Source organism: Vombatus ursinus, unplaced genomic scaffold, assembly GCF_900497805.2.
Source record: "Vombatus ursinus unplaced genomic scaffold, bare-nosed wombat genome assembly UNPS02014832.1, whole genome shotgun sequence".
Lineage (NCBI taxonomy): Eukaryota > Metazoa > Chordata > Mammalia > Diprotodontia > Vombatidae > Vombatus > Vombatus ursinus.
This window is the reverse complement of record NW_020954610.1, coordinates 71,647,299-71,663,847: the sequence shown is the minus strand read 5'-3', so window position 1 is coordinate 71,663,847 and position 16,549 is coordinate 71,647,299. Positions and strand designations below refer to the sequence as shown.

The 16,549-nt window shown below is 38.0% G+C and overlaps 1 pseudogene; it reads left to right on the top strand.

Moving 5' to 3' along the window:
• Positions 1-13,818: 13,818 nt before the first annotated feature.
• On the top strand, positions 13,819-16,321 carry LOC114025887 (annotated as a pseudogene).
• The last annotated feature ends 228 nt before the right edge of the window (positions 16,322-16,549 follow it).

The window sequence follows — 16,549 nt, the reverse complement described above, 5'->3', positions numbered from 1 at the left end:
TAGGTTCACACAGTCTATATTTGTCTGAGGCAGGAGTTGAACCTAAGTCTTTTTGGCTCCAAAGCTAGTTCTCTATCCACTATACTATACTTTGTCCTACATGACAGAAAGAAAAGGAGGAATGAAGGAAGGAGGAAGGGAAGGAGAGAAGGAGGGAATGAAGAAAGGAAGAAGGAAGGAGGGAATAAGAGGAGGGAAGCAAGTAATGAAGAAAGAAAGGAAGAAAGGATGAGGGAAGGAGAGAGAAAGGGAAGGGAGGAAGAAAAGAAGGAAGGAAGAAAAGAAGGAAGAAAAGATAAGGGAGGGAGGGAAAAAGGGAAGGAGTAGAAGAAATTTAAAATCTTCAGGACAGCAATGATGAAATAACTACCTAATGTATGCTAACGTTATCACTGATGTGAGAAATGAAAAGTCAATGGTATGCAAAAGGCATGCATGACCCTCTCAATGATTTCATTCACTTAAACTTGACCTTAAGAATGTCTTCACACTTTAGCAAGAAAAGCACCAGCTGGTATCCTTGGATAGGCTTTCCTGATTGTACTTGTCTTAAGCAATACAATGGGTAAACATCTCAAGATGCTGTGTTAAGGGTTTTGAAACTTGTTGAGATAAAGAAGTCACAATACAGAAAAATCTTTTAAGCACCAGCTGTCCCAAACTGCATTGTAAAGTTATTAGTGAAGAGAATTTAGGCCAGGGACACACTTCACAGTTGGGATCTTCGTTTATATTGAAAGTAGAAGTTATATAGGAAGTATGGGGGTGATATCTAAGATATCCATCTTTCTTCCCACTCCTTCTGCAGCTGTATTTTCTTCCTTGCTTTCACCTGCAGGGCTTTCATTTCTTCTCTGTGAAAAGGGGCATTTTCCTCAATTCCCCTTTCCTTCCTCCCCACTCTTGAAATGAGAACTTGGTTCTCCTTAGCTTATGCAGGGAGTGTTCCTCTTCGTAACATAACAGAAATGGAGTCACGAAGACCTGGGTTCAAATTTCCCTTTAGACACTTACTGATTGTGTGACTGACCATAAGGAAATCATTTCACCTCTCTGAGCTCTCTCATCTATAAAACCACAATAATACCTACCTCAAAGTGTTGTTCTGAGGAACACATGACACAATCAATATATGTAAAACACTATATAAATGTGAATTACCAATATCATCATCATTGTTACTCTTAGGAATATCCCCCTACCCTATGATGAGGAACATTCATACACCTTAGCTAAATGTGTCCTGATATTTCTTGGCTTCAGCTTGACTGCAGCCCTTATCTGAATAGTGACAATGCCTTCTCTTCAGCCTCTTTGGCCACTGATCTCCCACTGAAGAAATTGGAATTGCCCCTCTTCCTTCCTCAACTTTGTATTGGCTCAGGCTGACTCAGTTTCCAAAGATATCATTGCCTTTTTTCTTATTTCTTTTAAGACTGGATCTTTCTATCTCTCCCGGGTTATAAGTACAGGAATCCTCATGAGCCTCATCTTACTACTGACAGGGATAAGAGCTTTGACCCATTTCATTTTCTGACCTGGGCTATTTTGCCCCTCCTTAGGTAACCTGATGCTACCTTTCAAACCAGGTGCAAACCATACCAATAATGAACTAAGTGTAGATGCCTGATTGGCTTAGTCCACTGTAGCTCAGAACTCCTGAGCTCAAGAGATCCACCAGCAACAGCCTCCCAAAGCTGGGATTACTAGACATGCACCACCAACTCTGGGTTAAAGATAGTATTATTATTACTCATCCTATATTTTCTTTTTTCTTTTCTCTTTCTTTTTTCTTCTTTTGCCTTTTAGTCACTAATCTGGTTCAGGGAGGGTATCCCATAGCATCTGACATTTTACTTTGCAGAAATACTGTCACATGCACAATATAGTAAGTATCCGCCGTGCTGAGAAAGCATTTTTCATATATTTCAAACCATCTTTAGAATCCCTATGTAGCTTTCCATGTCTTTGTCTCCTGAACTGAGAAAAAAAAATCTTTCTCCTTAATTATGCCAATAAATCCCACAGCGGGATTATACTGATTGTACATTCTCTGTAATTATTATCTTTGGAGTGTACCGGATATATCTGAATTCACAAAACCTCAATATGTTGTTTGACAAGTTACTAAACACTAAAACTAAAAAAGAGTGCACTGCAACACCTACACGTGTGAACCTCTGCAGTGAACAAAAGTCTCTGAGGATCGAAGTCACTTATCCTATGTAGTCTTGCCAATTAGAGGACTGCAGATTTTCAACTGGAAACCTTCCTTATTTGAATCCTGGCTGGTTTTAGGTGGTAGCAGCCTGCTGAATGTCTTTGGAGAGTGACATGCATCATTTGGGATTTCTTCACCTGGTTTTCATTTATAGTTGGCTCTATCTAACCAGGAATTTTATTTTTTTGTTTTATTCCTTTTATTCCTTTTATTGTTTGTGAGTCACTGGCAGAATAACTACTTGTGCCCACTTAGAAGGTCAATTTGAAGGAATCTAGAGAAGAAATCATTTGGGGGTTTTCATGTGTTTGCTAATAGGATCCATTGAAAATTTGTGTGAAAAGGTGGATTAACTGTCTTTTTCAAAGGTAAATAATGAAACAACTATTAAAAAAATTGTTCTACAGGCTGACTTCAGAAAAACCTGGAAAGACTTGTATGGTCTGATGCTGACTGCAGTGAGCAGAACCAAAAGAAAGCTGTACACGATAACAGCCACGTTGCATAATGACTAATATTGATAAACTTAACCCTTCCTGGCAATACAAGGATCTAAGACATCTCCAGAGGCCTTGTGATGGAAAATGCTATCCACGTCCAAATAAAAAACTATGAAAGTTGAATTGCTATTTTCTTTTCTGTTGAGTTTTGTTTCCTCTTTCTGATGGTTCCTCCTATTGGTTTTAATTTCTACTTACAACATCACTAATGTGAAAATATGTTTAATATGAATGTAAATGTATAGCCTATATCAGATTATGCACTGTCTTGGGGAGGGTGATGGGGAGGAAGGGGGAGAAAAATTTTAAACTCAAAGGCATATAGAAGTGATTATTGATAAATCAAAATAAATTAATAAAAAAAAGAAAAAAATTGTTCTACAAAAGGCTAAGGTCATCACATTGTTCTGTGTGATGATCCCAAAAGGGAGGACTATGCTGGAAAATATTTAACAACCAGCTCTCCAGGAAAAAAGAGCATATGGCACACCTTTAAGTTTCATCTGTATTATTAACATTATCTCCATAACTTTCTTAAATCAAGATAATCAATAAAACAATAAATCATGTCTGACTTGTAGTATTTGGCTAATCAGTTCAAGCTGAATTGAGCATGTGCCTGTCCACAAGGATTCTAAAAGAATTTCTAGGAGATAAGAAATCTGAAATCTTTATTAATAATAATGCGGTCACTTCAAAGCACTTTACAAATGTCTGATTTTATATTCACAATAACTCTGTGAATTAAGTGCTATTTTTATTCCCACTTTACAGATAACAACAACAACAATAATAACTATATAATATAGAAATGATAATATATAATATAAAATTAAATAATAATAAAAACTAATATTTATAAAGTGTTTACTATGTGCCAGGCCCTATGCAAAGCACTTTAGAATTGTCTCATTTGATCCCCTCAACAACCATGAGAGTTTTTTCCCCCATTTTACAGATGAAGAAATTGAGGCTAAGAGCGGTTACCTGGCTTGCCCAGGATCACACAGCTAATAAGTATCTAAGATAGTATTTGAACTTAGGTTTTCCTGACTTAGAGAGCCCTGGGAGTTTTCACTGGGGGACTTCTTTTAAGAAGAGACCAATGGATTCTTTCAATTGCTGCTTTGCCCTCTGACTCTAAGAGATCTGAGTAGTTTACTTTTAATTTATTGAAATATAATGTCGTGGCACTTATTTGGTCATGGTGTTGAGATAGTCTAATGATTCTGAATTTTTTTTCTCCTTAATTCATTTTCTAGGTAATTGTTTTTGCTTTAAGATGACGTATTTTCTTCTATTTTTTCAGTCTTTTGACTTTGTTTTAGTATTTTTTATTGCCTCATGAAGTCACTGGCACCTATTTGGTCATTATAATTTTCAGGTAGTTTGTTGCTTTGGCAAGATTTTGTACTTCTTGTAACTTCTCATGTTAATTATCTTTCTAATTTTTTTTCTTCTATAGCTCTCATTTTTTTCCAATTTTTTTTCTTCAAGTACTCACATTCAATTTAAATTGAAAAAAAAAACCTCTTGTTCCATCTTTTCAACAAATTCTAGCTGAATTCATGTCTATGTGCTGTTTTTTCCTCTTCTATGAGGTATTGCGTGTAGATGTTTTGTAATCATTTTGTCTTCCATGTTTGTGTCTAGAGCATCCTTACCACCATAATAGCTCATTATAGTTGAGTCCTTCATTGTTTGCTCATTCTTCCAGACTCTTGCCTGGCTTTGGACATATTGTTAGAGCTGGGCTCTCCCACATTTCTGGATGGAGCATCTAGGCTGGTCCTGTTGCTACTTTCTTGAAGTATTGAGTGTTGTATTGTTCCAAGATCTTAGGGTCAGGCTGAGGACTTGCAAGCTTTCAGCGCTCCCAAAATGGTCTGATGCAGATCAAAATTTGATTGTTGTTTCCCTCATCTGAGCTCTGCAGTTTCCTGATGTGGGCTTGGTTCTGTGCAAGATCAACTGCTGCTGGACTCCATCTCTATTTTCTATCTGGAAAGTTGTATTGATTCAAAATGGCAGAATTGTAGGCTTCCCTTTGGTATGAGATTCCTGCCTTTGTCATTCCTCTGCAGGCTATGCTACATGCTAGAAGTCAGACCCTGCTCTAAACGTGGGATCTGAGCCATACCACTGCTGCTTCTGACTTCTAAACTTTCTCCTTTCTCAGTATATTACCCATAGCCTCCCTACCCAGGAACACTATTCTCTTGAGCGGGTCCCCTTCGCTGTCCACCCGCATCTATGACCCTGTACCAGGTGGTATGTGACAAAGTTGTCATTTCAGCCTTGTTAGTGCCCTGCATATGTCTGGAGGTGCCCCAGCATGGATGTGAGATCCTTTCTTCCCCTTGACTGTTCTAAGGGACGGACACCTAGCTGTTATTCTATATGAACAAATTATTATTATTATTATTTATGTTTGCCAAGAAATTGAAAAGTTAGATTCATTCTAACAGCCCATCCTACAAACACCACATTTCATTGGTAAGAAGCACGGCATAGGAGATTGCTTACAAATCTTAGAGTCAGGAAGACCTATGTTTAAGTCATGCAGGTGACATTTACTAGTTATGTGACTATGGGTAAGACATAGGATCATAGCTATAGAATTAGAAATGATCTCCCAGGCCATCTAGTACAATCCTTTCATTTCTCTAATGAAGAAATTGAAGCACAGAAGAGTAAAGTGATGTCCAATGGTAGAAATGACAAGATTCAGAGCCAGGTCCTATGACTCCAAATCAATAGCCATTTTCATGATACCCCATTACCCACCTTATTATCCCCATTTGAGCCTCAGTTTACTGAGTCTAGCGATATCCTAGCATAGTGGATAGAGATCTGGTCTTAGGATCAGGAAGACTTGCGTTTAAGACCTGCCTCTGACACATTTTGGCTGTGTAACCGTGCATAATTCGCCTAACTCAGAAGTGAGGAATCTGCGACCTTGAGGCCACATGTGGCCCTCTAGGTCCTCAAGTGCGACCCTTTGACTGAATCCAAACTTCGACCTCTTAGTGTTAGAGGTAATTCTTTCTTATTATTGCACAGAAGTTGCTGACATGTATTGGTAGAGGGAGGATTCTCAAATGAAAATTCCTTGTATCAATGAAATCACAACCATAGGTCTAGAATCTTATATACCAGATAAGGTTTTTGTCAGGCTTAAATTAGATGATTCCCGGAAGAGCTTTGTAAACTTCAAAGTGCTATATAATGTCAGTTATTTATTGTTATTATTATTATGTGACTTCAGTACATGGAATTCTATAAAAGAAGACTGCATTTCTGGAGAGTTTGTTTTTGAAAGCTAACTGGTTCACACATAACCCCCTCAGGAAAGGTTTCCTCCTCTTTGGGGCACTCACCAGCTCTGAGTTATCATTAGAGGTGCTAATGCTGGAAGGGAAAGAGAAGCCAGTAAACTCTTTGTTAATCTGCTCATGTGGCTTCCGGACTGCATGCCTGCAGAGAAATAGTCTTCAAAGCCAAACCCACAAAGCCATGCTTGCAAATGGATTCTGGCCATTGAGCAAAAAAATCTGGCAGCCTCTGACTGAGGGCTTGTTGGAAAGGACAAAGAACAAACTGAGAGTAGTTTTTCATATGTCATTAGTAGCCTAGAAAATCATTCGAATCTGGGCAATTGAATAGTTTTCTTTCTTCCTTCCCCCCCCCCCCCCCCCGCCCCCATGTCTGAACCTTACCAACATTTCTTTACTGGACGCTTAAACAACTTTTCTGTACATAGGATCTTACTGTGTCCATGTGATCCCACTCCAGAATTTCCCCTTGGGCCACTTGGAAGTTATAAAAATCCTTTTTCATATGGGGAAGAATATGAGTTGTACAAAATTCTTAGACTTCACAAGTAAAAAAAGAGAATCATCCCCATATGTTTCTATTCAACTCAAACTACATTTATTAATTACTTACTACATGCCAGGCAATGCACTTAGATAGAAAGACAAAAACTAAACAAGACCTCGCCCTCAAGGAGCTTACATTCTAATGGGGAAAGTAGCACGTGAACAGGTGAGTGAAGGCAAAATATAGAAAGTCCCCAAAGTCTTAGTGCAGTTTTATAAGTAACATTTTTATGAATACTTTGGAAAAGAGGATATGTGGAATTCTTATGTCTTTGAAGACTGTAATATGTCCTGTAATATAATAATAAACACAAAATCAATTTGGAGTCATGGAGTAGAGCACTACTACCTGAGGAAATCAGGAAAGATCTCCCAGAAGAAGAGATGCTTGAGTTGAACCTTCTAGGGAACTATGGATTACAAGAGGAGAGGGTGCACAAGGACAACAGTCCAGACATAGATGGGAACCTGTACAAAAGCAGTGAGGTAGGTCATAGAGTGTTGTATAAGGAGAACAAGGAAGCCCATTTGACTGTGTTGGGGTGGGGCAGAGGGGGAGTGATGTGAAATGAAAATGAAAAAATAATTTGAGGGCAGGTTCTAAAGGGTTTTAGAAAAGGCAGCATTGATCATAAAAAGGAAACCAGATTTCTTCATGAATGGCTCATGCCAGAATAGCAACATTCCATTTTTTTACAGAATTGCTGAACTGGAAGATCAGGAAAATGCTGTAGATACAGTTAACTTAAATTATTGCAAAAAATTTGATGGAGTATCTCATGTTATGCTTGTGGACGAGAAAGAAAAGACACGGGCTAGATAATTTTACACTTAGCTGGCGTAGATGTGACTATAGTCAAAACATTATTAAGAAAAAGCCAAAAAGCTGCTGGAATTAATGGAAAGCTAGACAGCAGTATGGTTGAGTGGATTCATAACTGGTTGCATTACAGGACCCAAAGACTACTGAGTCGTTATTGATTCAATGTCCATATGGAAGGTGGTCTTTGGTGGAGTGATCCAGGGATCTGTTTTGATCCTGTGATGCTTATCCTTTTTATATAAATAACTTGGAAAAGGGGACATATGACATTCATATCCAATTTTAAGATGACAGAATGCTGGAGAGGAATAGTTAACCCATCAGATAATAGGAAAGGATGAGACCTAGTTTCTAGGTCTGAGAATTACAAAAGCTGAAGATTGCAAATGATTAGTACTAAGCCATAAGACAGACATCTATTCGAGGATAAGACATTGACCTGAAGCTCAGGCAATATAATTGCATTTTTTGAGACAGTTAGTATACATAGTATACAGAGTTCTTGACTTGGAATAGGGAAGACCTGAGCTCAAATCTTACTTTACACACTTACCTTTGTGACCCTGGACCAGTCATTTAACTTTTGTCAGCCTCAATTTCCTCATTTATAAAAATGAAGATAGTAATAATACCAAATCCCAAGGTTTTGTGAAAATCAAATTAGATAACATATGTGAAGCACTTTGCAAACCTTTAAGCAATGTGAAAATGATAGCTACCATTATTTCTTAGCTGGATTCAAATATAGATGAGTAAGGACTTCTGGAGTTGCACATTTAGAGAAATTACTGAGTGCTTTGTATTAAGACAAAGGGAATATTGAGTAGATTTAGAGGGAAGAAGGAGTTTACTAGTGGGCAGGAGGAAAAAGAAGAATAAAGCACAATCACAAAGTTATAGAACCCCTAGATTTGGAATACTCCAAAGGTGTCATCTAATCCAACCCAATATAATTTACCCTAACCATAAATTCCAAAAATTATACTCAAATGTTCAAAGTAATTCAGGTGGCCTTGAATTTAGCTCATGTAATCATTGATTTTTGTTCTTGGAAGTATCCTAAAAGGTTGTGGTTGTTCTTGTATGACTCTTGGCGACTCCATTTGAGGTTTTCTTGGCCAAGTGGTTTACCATTTCCATCTCCAGCTCATTTTGCAAATGAGGAAACTGAGGCATAGTTAAGCACCTTGCCCAGGATCACACAGCTAGTGAATATCTGAGACTAGATTTGAACCCTAGTCCTCCTGACTCCAGACCCAGAATTCTATGTACTGTGCCACCTGGCTGACCCATCCTAATAAGTACTTTAGTTCAATTTCCATTTCCATGAAGGAATCCATAATATTCTTAACCTCTACCTCTCCTAGAATACCTCTAGTAATGGGGATCTGATTACTGTTCAACATAGCTTATTTCATTGCTATATAGTTCTAGGATTTACAAGGCTACTCCTTACACTCCGCTAAAATCTACCTGAGTGTTGCCTTCTCTCCATTGACTCTATTTCTGCTTTCTGACACAACACAGAATAAGTCTAACCTGTCTTCCGTTTGACATTCCTTCAGATATTTGACGACAGTTATCATGCTCCTCCTAGATCTTTTCTTATCCAAGTTAAACAGCTGCTGTTCAAATTTAGGCACATAAATATATTTTACTCTAAGATCATAAAATTTCATTTTATTGTCATTTTAATTTGATTCATTCACCTTGAGTTTTTGCCCATTGTATTTTGGTCTTGTGAGATGGATGGATAAATATCACTAACCATGGTGACCTTAGTCCTACTTATTCAGAGAATCATAGATACTTAAAGTTTGGGAAGATCTCAGAAGTCATCTCATCTACCCTAAGTATGAATTCATACTTGTTTGTTTCTGTCAAATTTTCAGCTTCATTTTATTATCCTGATTTTTGCATTGTAGGCATATATATGGGGCCATGTATTTTTCTCCTTAATTTCTTTCCTATTGATTTTACCTACGCATTGTGATTTTTTTTTCTTTCTACATAATGTCTGTTGCCCTTCAGAGTATTTTATTTGGGAGTTTTCTTCTCACTTCCATCAAATTTCCATTTAAAATCCTTACTTGAGCCATTTTTGCTCCACCTTAGAATGAAACCTTCCTTGGACTTTCTGCTTTTTTTAAAGGAATGAGTAGACATGAAACCCATATATTGTCCTGTGGGCCACTGCCTTTCTGTGCCAGCATTTGTCCATCATCTTCACATGTTTTGTTTTTCAGAAATTCATCTTTCTTGATTGAGTCCCTAGCTATTATTGATTAATCCTACCTGATTCTGAGTCTGCTGAGCCCTATTCTACGGTACCATAAAATGGAGCCCAGAGGCCACTGCCTCTGTGGAGCTTCAGCATGAGATCTCATGTACCTGGCACATAGTGGGCACTTAGTAAATGTTTACTGACTGCCTGACTGCCCAAGTGTACCTGTCTCCTCACTCCTAGGATAGTAGTAGAGAGTCCATCACTCCCTGCCAGTGGTATCTGATTGAACTAAAGTATCCAGGGGCTTGGTTAAGAACTCCAGCTGCTCTTCATATGTCTCTCCAAAGGTAACAGACATTTATGGCAAAAAATAAAAAAAAATTAAATAAGTCCCAGGCTCAGCCCCAGGTATCCCATAATTTCCCAGGGTAAATTTGCTGGGGAAACTTTAATGACAACTGAGAATTACAAGGTGAATGAGTAGCAATCCATCATGGCCTCTCAAAGATACACTTGAGAATGCAAAGGGGAGAATGATGCATCAAATCAGTAAAATATATAAAGGGAAAGACTAGAAAAGATAACATGTGGCTAAAAACTCCATTTGGGCTTGCAATGTATTTTCTGATGTTATATAAACAATATTTCATATTGTATTCCCTGACTGAAAAACAATTTGAAGATATGTTACTCTCTTGAAGTGTATAGCTAAATTGTAAGCTTGTTGGTAGCAGAGATTACTTTACTTTTGTTTTTATACTCTCAGAACCTAACATGGTACCTGGCACACAGTAAGCACTTAATAAATGCCTGCTGATTGATTGATTGATGCCAATAGGGCCCACTAGCCATCTCCATCCCCCAATTTACAGTGTCAGTCCAAACAAGTGAATGTGGGCAAATTAACCGAGTAAAATTGAGATGAAAAGTTTCCCATATATGTTAGATATGTGTGTCTTTCCTTGCTTTTTTTTTACGTTGATCTTCATCCCACTCCATATGCTTCCCTTCTGATTTGTGAGCACTGCTACTTGTCTTATTACTAAATTAGAAAAAAAAATACTTCAGCTATTTGATTCAGCCCCCACCCCCACCCGCAGCTCCCTCAGTTGAATGTGTGCCCCTTCCTCACCCTTCATTCCCCCTGGCAAGTTTGCTGAGGTGTGTACCAAGTTCTAGAAAGTCTGAATACCATCTTGCCTTGAATTAAGTGGGAGCCAGCTGGCACCACTTATCTCTTCAAGTTACAAGAAAATGTGAGAAACAACAGGGTGTAAATGTGGGTTTGAGCAGAGTCCTAAAGGGCAGCTATGTGTGAAAAAGTATATCATGAGGATGAGCTTGTGAATTGTGTATTATTCTGAAGGATTCTGACTTGACAAGACTTAGCCCAATTTTGTTTCCCTAATCAGCTCTTCAGATTTTTCTTTACCCATTCGAACTATCTTCCAACACAGGATAATTTCTCGAGGAAGGGAAGCATGAAGGGGGGTGTAGAGGGGAGGTGAGAGGAAATTCATTTTCTCACTTTGCACCCATATACTGTAAAATGGAAATCAATATAGGGTAAAAAAAGGATCCCAGTAAAGACTGAATATTAATGCTTTGCAATTTCTTGGAATTTCTCTTGAGTTTCAACACACCATCCTTGGATCTGTAGGCTAACTTTAATTCATTATATAATGTATCACCTTTTGAATAACTATCACTTTTTACAGTTTTTTAAAATCCATGTGACTATATATCACAGATATACTTCATAAAAGATTCTTTTTCCAATGAAAATGTTACAAAGGGAAAAATTTATTGAATCCTTGCAAGGAGAGAGAGATTAGCCAAGATGAATGTGTATGTGTGTATATGTGTGTGTGTGTGTGTGTGTGTGTGTGTGGTATTTTTAGAAATGAAGATAAGTAGAAATCATGTTCATAGTATTTGTTTGGATATCATTTAATGAAATAAATTATTTCAGGAAGTTCACAAATGTAAAATTTGGGTTATTAGCTTTTTCTGTCGCAATTTTTACTGCACATGCAGCAAAACTTAAGAACTGAGGGAAAAGATAGGTCAGAGAGAAAAAAAAATAGGTGGTTTGAGAGGAGTACTAGAAATACAAATGAGAAAAGTCTGGTCTTGAGGAAGGTTTGTACTTTAAAGGGAAAAAAGAAAGGTAAAATGTCAATTTATAAAGTTGTGGGGATAGGAATAACATTGAGATTATACAAGAAAATTGATAGATATGAACACCTTTCTATCTCTATCTTTATCTAGAAATCTCTATCTAACTATCTATCTCTAGCATATGTCCCAGTGACCAACGTTTCTGCTTAACATATGCATTTGCATATATAATGCATACACACATACATATATATATAAATATGCATATGTATATATACACAAACATTATTCATTTATACACATAAACATGCATACCACGGTCTAGGGGCCACCACATTTGCCTCTCATACAACATATACATGCATACATATACATATACATACATTCATTCATCTATATGAAAAATACATGTTCTCATAATTAAAAAGCATGTTCAAATCCATGATTTCATTTGATCTGCCAATGATCCTCTGAGGTGGGTGGGTCAGATACGGTGGGAGAGGCAGCTGATGGCATGGTAGATAGATCCCTGGTCAGGAGTCAGGAGGACCTGAGTTCAAATCTGGCCTTAGACATCCTGGGCAAGTCACTGTTTGCCTCAGTTTCCTCAGCTGTAAAATGGAGATAATAATAGCAACTACCTCCTGGGGTTTTTGTGAGGATCAAATGAGGTATTTGTTTAAAAAAAAGAAAAGAAAAAATAAAAAAGTGCTTAGTATAATAACTGACACATTGTAGGTGCTATATAAATGTTTATTCCCTTCCCTGTGAGATTTCCATTTTACAGATGAAGACATCAAGGCTTAGAATGTTGAAATATCTTACACAAGGTCAAAAGTGTCAAGGCCAGTGGTGCAGTGGAAAATATATTAAGTTTGGAAGCCGAGGATCTGAGCTTAAATCTCTGCCCCTCCACTTTCTACTTGTGTAATGCTGGGCAAGTTGATCAACTCCTCTGGACCTCAGTTTCCTTATATGTAAAATGAAGGGTTTCAGTGGGGTAGCCTTTAATCTTTCTCCTAACTCTAAGGTCATATATGATTTAAGCCTAGATTTTTTTTGGCTCGAAGTACAGCACTATTTCTACTGTTGGATACGGCTGAAGAATTTCATAGAACTTTTTGAGCAAAACAGAAAAGAAATTTAAAAAAATAATAAGGATCAAGGCAGGGGAAAAAGGTGACCCTGATAATTATATTCATTACTTTGATAACTGGAAAAATACTAGAGCAAATTATCAGTGATTTTACATTTACCCAGAAAGCACAAAGCGTTTTGCAGAGAGTAACTCATGCCGAAACAATGAAGTTTTTTTGTAAAGACTGGAAAAGGGCACATTCATACTGACTGAACATGTATAGATGCAATTAGACTGGCTTTTTGAGCCATTCTTATCAACACATCAGGAAGTGATCTTTGAGGACAGTGGTTCTAAATTATTTTTTACATTCCAAAAATTATTGAGGACTCTGCCAAAGAACTTTTGTTTGTGTCAGTTATATTTACTGACATGTAGTGTATTAGAAATTGAAAGGTCCTAATGGTATAACAAAAATAATTTCGACCTCAAGAATCTGCTGAAAAGTTCTCAGGGCCTCCCTAGTGGTTGCTGAATCACACTTTGAGAACTCCTGGTTTAGGCCAAACCACTCTTGGAGTGTAACTCACGAAGGAGTGGTACTGCAAAGGAAGGAATTCAAATTGGAAAATGTATGGATGGTGCTATGTTGGGGAGAAGAAAGAGAAAAGAAAGAGCATAACAAATTGTGTCCCCTGGGGTCACTCTTGTGGCTTCATTATTCCATATTTTTAATAATTCAACCTCAGACTGATATCTTGAAACATACAATTTTTTCTTCTTCTTTTGGTTAGGAGAGAGAAAACTGCTGAAGAGAGAAAAGGTATAAAGTTATTTCAGAGTGTCAGATGTGAGAATCTTACAGGAGGTGCCAGCTGAATGGGAGGTGACCAGGGAATGCACAAAATGCATACGGAGAATACAGGGAAACAAAATCATGTCTTTACATCAATCTTTCCTATAAAGAATGTTGAGAAAACGGCTTCCTCTGAACCACCCCAGGTAATGTGAAGGTGAGGCATGACTGAAGATAAAAAAAAGATCTGAGAAGTTGTGCTGGGACACAGCAGAAAAAATTCAATTGTAATAAATCTCCAGAACCTTTTCCTAGTTCTCAAAGAATTCTCAAGGAAGGGGGACAGATAAAGTAGCAGAGATACTAACAAAATTGTGTAATTTCTTTTCATTACAATCAAGTGCTCTCCTAGAGAACTGGAGGGTGATGTGACTGTCTTCAGAGAGAGAGAGAGAAGGTACAAATTAAGAGTGAGGATGGCAATTAGAGATTGGTGAGTCTTGCTTCTATAGCAGAAAAAAAAACTACATATGAGAAATCTATCACTGTATCACAAGAAAGGTAAAGTACTAGCATAGGCAGCCAAGGCAAATGTCTGTTCTTAATATCTTAGAATGTAGATCATTCAAGGGGAGATGAACCTCAAAAATCTCATTTCCTTAGATTGTAAAAAGGCTCTCCTTGTAGCATGGTATTCTAGAGTAGTTAAAAAACCTTTGACAGAGACTCATAGAATGTCAGAAGTGGAAGGGAATTTAGAGCTCATTTGTCCAATGGCTTCATTTTACAGATAAAGAAACTGAGATCCAGAGAAAATGAACTTTTTAAAGTAATAAAAACATCTGGCACTTATGTAATGCAGGTTTATAAAGCACTTGACATGTTTTATGGTTTGCAAAACACTTGATATTTTCTTTCAGAGCTGTCCCAGCACAATTTCTGAGGTATCTTTTTTCTTTGATCATGTCTCACCTTCACATTGCCTACAGCAGTACAGAAGCAGACATTCTATCCTCACAATGAGCCTAGTGGGATGAGAAAAAGTTCTGAGATAGTATATGATTTGTCCTGCGTCAAACAGGAAATAAAAACCTGAAGTGGGATTACTTCCCAGGACACCCTGAATTCAGGTTCGATTCTCTTTCTGGTATGATATATCATGCTGCCTCTGCTAATGTATTGAAACACAACTCTATTAAAAAGAAGGCTGAAGGCAAAATAGATACTTCTATATATTAAGTGAATAGGAGAATATTTCCAAGGGATGAAGGTTAAGACTAGGTTTTTATCCATATGCGGGCAATGCATCAGAGCATCCTGCCCATATTGTATTTACAAGAGTATTCCTCAAAGATACTGAAGAGAACCAAAGAATATAGCCCATAATAATAAATAGATCAGAAAATTTAGGATATTCATAATCATAAGATATCACAGGACAACAAAGTAAAGAAATTCCTTTTAAATGGAACATATCGAGACACACTAGAGTCGCTTTTGAATCAGTTGTAAACCTCTGGATCATTGGGAGCAGGGAATCTTACTTGAAATCTTGATCTTTCTCATCAAAAAGCCTGAATTGACTGTGTAATAGATGATGAATTGTAGTGTGGTCTATTCGATAAGATGTGAAACATAATGTTTGGCTGGGGTCAAACACTGTCTCGGATACTTACTAGCCATATGACCTTAGGCAAGGCCCTCAATTCCTCTGAGTTTCATTTTCTCATTCATAAAATGAGTGTTATCATATCAGTATCACTTATTACATAGAGTTGTTGGGAAAATAAAAAGAAGTAAACATACAAAGTGCTTTACCAACCTCAAAGTGCCATGTAAATGACAAGTGTTGTTATTACTTTCCCAAGATGTATGACACAATAGGAACTCAGTCTTTGGGAATTGGTCAGATTTTATTATATTAACATTTGTTAGAATATTTTGTATTTGCCAGATTCTCTGCAATAACTTCTCCATTCACCTTTGAGATTCACGTCTGGGTTACAGCACAGGATGAGTTTTGCCTCTGTCCACATTGGCTTCCATGGCTCTCTCAAGCAGTTTTATATCAAGGGATCTGAGCATGCAGGCATTGGGAGTAGCCTTCTGGCAGCCACACCATAGGGGCACTGTCAGTGGGCATAGCCCAACCCACAGATGTGGTGGAAGTATGTTTCCAGGCCCAGGCTTGTGTAGGTGGCAGCCAGGGATACCAGGACACAGTAGATGTCTGTAAGACTATGGCCCGAGAGAAGGGGCTTCTGGGCCTATGGAAAGGAACTTCACCCAGTGTTGACCACAATGCTATTGTCAATTTTGCTGAGCTTGTGACCTATGATCTCATCAAAGATGCTTTCCTGAAGGCCTACCTCATGATTGATGACTTTCCATGCCACTTCACATCAGCCTTTCGGGCTGGTTTCTGCATCACTAGCATTGCCTCCTCCATAGATGTGGTCAAACAAGATACATTAACACTGCCGTGGGCCAGTATGGTAGTGCTAGGCACTATGCCCTTACCACGCATTGGAAGGAGGAACCCCGAGCCTTCTACAAAGGGTTCATGCCTCCCTCCCTTCTTTTGGGCTCCTGGAACGTAGTGATATTTGTCACCTACAAGCAACTGAAACAGTCCCTGATGGTCACTCAAACGTCCCAGGAAGCTCTTTTCTGAGCTTTCTCCTGCTAGTTTTCTGCCCGTCCCCTTTGAGTACAGACCTCATCTTGCCTCTCCTCCTTCCCATTATTTCCCTGTTCCTCTCCTCCCCTGTCTCATCACTGAATAACCTTCCCTTCCCTTCTAGAGTTAGCCCCATTTAATCCTTCTCCAGCCCCTTTGTTTTGTCCATTGCAGCCTCAACCAATTCAATTAAATATGTACCATGAATGAATGAATGAGGGA